The sequence below is a fragment of the Galeopterus variegatus genome, unplaced genomic scaffold (genome assembly GCF_000696425.1).
Source record: "Galeopterus variegatus unplaced genomic scaffold, G_variegatus-3.0.2 Scaffold1074, whole genome shotgun sequence".
NCBI classification, from domain to species: Eukaryota; Metazoa; Chordata; class Mammalia; order Dermoptera; family Cynocephalidae; genus Galeopterus; species Galeopterus variegatus.
The window spans coordinates 90,177-96,571 of record NW_007727185.1 but is presented as its reverse complement, the minus strand read 5'-3'; positions in this window follow the sequence as shown (position 1 = coordinate 96,571).

Below are 6,395 nucleotides of genomic sequence, written 5' to 3'. Positions count from 1 at the left end.
TATATTAGAATTTTAAATTTCATGACTGTGTAGCAAATTATTTTAGTATGAGCTTTGCAGCCCTGCCACTGGGAACCCTCCTTGGGTTTAGCTGTATTAGGTGTGTCTGCCTCTTCTTTGGAAGGATCATCACGTCATTTGTAGATAACATTGAGTTTGGCAGGTTTGAGAAGATGGGATCTATTTAGTTGCATTTTCTACCATTCATTGCAAGACACCTTTGACAGTTACAGTGTTAAACCTCCACAGAGTGGAGGAAATTTTTGTTTTTTTTCCTATCATTGAGGTATAAATAATAATGAAGGTGATACTCAACTTCACGGGGAAAAGAGAACTACATTGTTCTAATGTTACTCAGGTATTCTCCACCCTTACCTCTCTGCTAAATTTATGGGGGTAAGGGTTTTTCACTGCCTAGCCCCAAAACCGTTCCCACTCTGATCCCAATAGTCCTGTGTTTAGGGGATAGGAATCTATAATGCTGCAGAGTGATTAGAATCTGTTTTTCTTTCACAACTTTCTTATGTAGACATTGCCATAGAAGTTAGATTGTTATGATTAAATATGTTTTTTGTTTTGTTTTATTGGCAGCTGGCTGGTACAGGGATTGAACTCTGGACTTTGGTGTTATCAGCACACTCTAACCAACTGAGCTAACCGGCCAGCCCAGTTATGATTAAATATGAAGTAAAACAATGCCTTTGTAATTTAAAACTGATGAGACTTTAAGTTCTAGGGGAAGAAAAAAATTAATTACATGACAGCACTAATCCTTATAGGGTAAATGGCATCAGCATCCTTCTATCTATGTTAGGCAGAAAGCAATTAGTTAAAATAAATGTTCTGCCAAGATTATTATACCTGTTGCTGATGATTTGCTCTTAAATTAAGTCTAATTTGTTCAGGAACATAAATCACAGTGTTGAGATTTGTGCGAGAGGCAAGAAAGGCAGACTCATGGCCGACTATTCCACCACCATTGAAAGAGAAAACCCAATCACTTCCCATTTAATTGGTAGACTATTCCAGGTTTATAAAATACCTTGAGATTTTGCATGTGGTAGATAGTTTATGGCCTAATTCTGTTAGGAATAATATAAAATCCATTTTTATTTTCTTTGGCTGTGTCTTTTTTGAAGGAATGATAATCTGAATCCATTTTCATTGATACCACATAGTATGGAAGCCATAAACTTTTTAATGAACAATTAAACCAACAATTTCCAATGTAGGAACTGGGGTCAATGACCATGCCTACTGAGTTGTGCAGGGGCATCAAGCCTTCTAACCTTGTACTTAGGTGAAGTTTCTAGCCTTTTCTTGACAGAATGACTGAATGTGCAGTAGTTTCTTGGGAAAATAGTCATCAGAGAAGACCATTAGTAAGAAGCAGTGTGATGAAAACGCATCGAGTCATACGGATGGATTCAGCTCACTGTTTCACCACTCACTAGCAGAACAACTGGGGAAAATCTCTGAATCCGAATTCTTTATCAATATAATGGGGATGGTGATACCCCCAGGTTTGGGAAAATTAGCATTCAGTGGGGGAACATGCTCTAAGGTTTGTAAATGCTTTAACAAATACAAACTATAATAGCTACAAAATTCAAGAAACTCTGCTTGGATCCAACATTGTGTCATCAATGTGTACAAGCCAGTTTCTTGCTTGCAAGCAGTAGAAACAAACCAGTTAAATGTCAGTTGTCCTGCTAATGTCCTTTTACTGGACCAGGATCCAATCCAGGAGCACACATTGTATTTGTTGTCATGTGTTCTTAGTCTCCTTTAATCTGGGATAGTTCACTTTTGAAGAGTATTGGCCAGTTGTTTTATAGAATATCCCTTGATTTTAGTTTGATGTTTGCTCATGATTAAATTCAGGTTATGCATTTTCGGAAAGGACACCACTGAAGTGGTGGCATGCCCACCTCGGTGCATCCTTATCAGGAGGCAGGTGATGTCGGTATGTCTCATTTTTGGTGATGTCGACTCTGGTTAAGGTGGTATCTGCCAGGTTTCTCCCTCACAAAGTTAGTTTTTTCTTTTGTAATTAGGCACTTTAAGACTATGTTTCTATCCCATTTTTTATCCTACTTCCAGCCATTAATTTCAGCATTCATTGATGATTCTTGCCTGACACAATTATGACTGTGGTGTTCGCCAAATGATGATTTTCTAGCTCCATCATTCCTTGTATTTATTAATTGGAATTCCACTCTACGGAAGAGCTTTCCCTTCTTCCCCGTTAATTTGTTTATTCCATTACTTATATCAGCATGAACTCATGGATATTTGTTTTATTCTCGGCATTATGATCCATTACTGTCATTTACTTTGTTGGTCAATTGTCTCAGTTTGGCTATTGGGAGCTCCTTTAAGTTGGCTCCTGTGTCCTTTTGTAATATCTCTTTTTTTTTTTTTTTGGGCAGCTGGCCAGTGAGGGGATCTGAACCCTTGACCTTGGTGTTATAACAATCTACTCTCACCAACCGAGCTAACCGGCCAGCTTGCATCTTTTTTTTAGCACTTGCTTACTTTTCTGGCACCACGTGATATTTACAGACTAAACCTTCAAGTTAACCACTAGCCTACCTTAATGTGATGGGGAGAAAGATGGGGGGTTTGGGTAGGAAAGAAAAGTGGTATCAGTTGGAATATATAAACATATACATGACAAAATAAGGAAGGACTTAAGGGTAGATGTTCTTCTTTTTGTCACTTCAAAAAATAACAAGGTCATGGTTAAATATTATGACTTTTTTGTCTACTGCTCCTTCAACGTTACCTTTCCCTTCAGCGAACACCTCAGCTGGTTCTTCACTCATCACAGGAACCCCTCCAGCCCTGAGAATAGGAGGAGACTTCCAATAGTTTGCCAGTGTGGTGTGCGGACTGGTGTCAATCTGTGGACTGTTACCAGTCTGCCATGTGATAAGTACAAAGACTGAGATCAGTGTTGAGAAATTTTTATAGCAATTAGACATTTCATGATATCTAAACACATCAACAGACTCATCTTGTCAAACAAGGTACAGACCAGTTTGGGTGTTGTAAAGCTTGCATGGTGAGTCATGTAGGGAACAACCTGCAACCTAGTCACGCACAACAAACCCCTGTCATAATGGGAGAGATTTTCAGGTTAGTTTGCCAACTGTTACCCACAAATATATAAAATCCAGAATTTATATTTAACTTTTACATCATAAATTGTTGGAACTGGATAAGTTTTGAAGACATATTTTGGGAATAAATCATCACTTGCTTTTATTTTGGATGAAAATTAAAAATGAATATCCTGAGCTGGGGGAATTACTTTATAAAGTATCTCCTTCCATTCCTGTCAACAAACCTCTGTGAGATTAGTTTCTCTACTATAAATGTTATTAAGACAAAACACAGGTATACTTTAGCTATATATCATCCCCTGCATGTAGCATTGTCAACAATCCAAAGTACATTAGGTTAACAAGCAACCAAGCTTATCTGTCACATTAAAAACTTTATTGATATACATAGTTTTGTTCAAAGTGTGCAGATAGGCATTTAATATGGGGAAATTGCTTTGACTCATAACTTTATTTAGGTACATTTGTGGAATGACAAAGTGATGAATAGTGATTATTAATTGCCTATATACAATTTTAAAGACTGTACAGTTTTTTTTTTCTTGTGTTTCTTCTGATTATATATTTAAAATACAGTTTTATCTGTCAAATATAATAAGACAATTGGGCTTGCATTTTTATTTTATTTTTAAAATTTCATTTTCATACTAATTCATTTTATTGTACTTTTCAAAAATACTGATCCACCATGGATTTGAAATTAAAAATAAAAGACTTCCCCAGTCGATCCCCTGCTTGTCTTTCCACTCCACCGACTTTTTCTGGGACCAACCCTATTTCCTCTTTGAGAGGAAGAAGAGGGTGCAATTTATTGAACTGGGAACTCTGTCCACAAAATGCCTTTAGGGAGAGAACAGAAAATAACAATCAGCTGATGAACATTCTCCCCATAAAAGGCAACCACGAAGCACAAAAAAAACTCAAACATGTTTTTAAATATAAAAATCCTAAAATCAGATCTGTAAAAACTAAGAATGGAAATGGACAAAAAACAGGAATGTACAAGAGTTGATTGAACTCAGGAAAGAAATTATAGTCAGTAAAAGACAACCATCTCAGAAATGGATAAATCACAAGCTATCCACAGAAGAGATTCAAATTAAAATTTGATAAATGACATTGAGTAAAGATGGGAAGAAACCAAGAAAATGAAAAGCAGATAAGTAAAAAGGGTCAGAGAAAAAGTGGTTGAAATGGAAAATATGCAAGAGAAGACCAAAGGTGGACTTTTTAATAAATGATGGTGGGACAACAGGATACCCACTTGAAAAGAGATTAAACTATGTCCATAGCTCCCAGCATACACAAGAATAAACTCTAAATGGATAAGAGATCTAAATTTTCACAAAAGAAAGAAACCATACAAGCACCAGAAGAAAACGGTGAATTATTTCATAGTCTGAGTGTAGGAAGAGCTTTTCTAACTTGACTCAAAATCCAGATGCAAAAAAGAAAATGTTGATAAATTTGACTATCTAAAATTTTTTTAAAATCTGTAACTTTATTGAGGCATATTTTACATATTATATAACTTATTTATTTCAAGTGTACAACTCAGTGATGCTTTAGTGAATTTACCAAGTTTTGTAGAGTCACCATAAATCAGTTTAGAACATTTTCATCATCCCAATAAGATCCCTCAGGAACATTTACTCTTAATCCCTTTTTCCACTTTGACCCCCTGCCCCAGACAACCACTCTTTGCCTCTGTAGATTCACTTTTTCTTTACATTTTATATAAATGGAATCCTAAAGTATGTAGTCTCTTGTGCCTGACTTCTTTCAATGAGCATACTGTTTCTGAAGAGAGGGAGAGGAAGGGGGAGGGGGAGAGAGCACATGCCAGGGTCCTTTTTAAACAATCAGCTCTCACAGGAACTAATAGAGCAAGAACTCACTCACTACCCCTCCTTTCCCAGGGAGAGCATTAATCCATTCATGAGGGATCCACCCCCATGACTCAATCAGTTTCCCACACTGCCACATTGGAGATCAAATTCCCACATGAGTTTGGGAGGGGACAACACATCCAAACTCCATCAATAACCCACTGAATAAAATAAGAATCCATGAGACCATATTGATAATAAATAGGTAAGTAACAAAATGTGGAGAGAAGTGTATTAGTTTGTTTCTGTTGCTTATAACAGAATACTTGAAACTTGGTAATTTATAAAGAAATGAAATTTATTTCTTACAGTTTTGGAGGCTGGAAAGTCCACAGTCCAGGGCGTGCATCTGGTGAGGGCCTTCTTGTGGGTGGGAACTCTCCACAGAGTCCCGTGGCGACCAAGGTATTACATGGTGAGAAATGGCATGAGCAAAAGAGAGCTAATCTTCTCATTTGCTCTTCTTTTTTTTTTTTTAATTTAATTTAATTTTATTTTATTTGTCTTTTGTGTTTTTCCGTGTCCGGCAACAGATCGCAACCCTCAGTGTCGCCCCCATACCGGACCGGGGACCGGCAACGGGACCGCAACCCTCGGTGCTGCTCCCGCGCCTCGCTCAGCCAGTGAGCGGGAACCGGTCCGTACGTGGGATCCGAACCCTCGGGCGGGAGCGCCGCCACGCTTCCCAAGCGGCGCACTATCCAGTGCACCACCGGGCCGGCCCTCATTTGCTCTTCTTAAAAAGCCATCAGAACCACACGCAGGACAACACATGACTCCATGAACAGATCAATCCATTCATGAGGGCACAGTCCTGAGTCAATCACCTCTCAAAGGCCCCACCTTTCAAATACCATAACTGGATTTCTCGCCCTCTTAACACTGTTAGAATAGTGGGGAGGGCCTCACTTGCAGTAGAACGCTGACTGATATATAAAGAGTCTTCAAAATGTTCATGGAAAGATTCATATTATCTTTTAATTCCACTTTTCCACAAACTTTTTGAAGTGCCCTTGAAAATATGGAAGAATCAGTGGAGATGGAAAACTGTCACTTTCAATCCATCACAGTAAATATTGATTTGGACAAGAATCATTGATGAATGCTAAATATATGGGAGAGAAAGTCTGATAAAGAGCGGGATATTTACATACTCTTAAACTAACACGTTTGGCTCAGTTGGTTAGTGCACGGTGTTATAACACCAAGGTCAAGAGTTGGGATCCCCATACTGGCCAGCTTCCAAAAATAAATAAAGTACCTACCTACTGATCACTTATGAGCTACAAAGGGTTAAGCTGTAACCATACAGTGGAGAAACTAGACAATGCCTTGACTGGGTGATCAAAATTTACATTACTGATGGGGGGCAGATAGA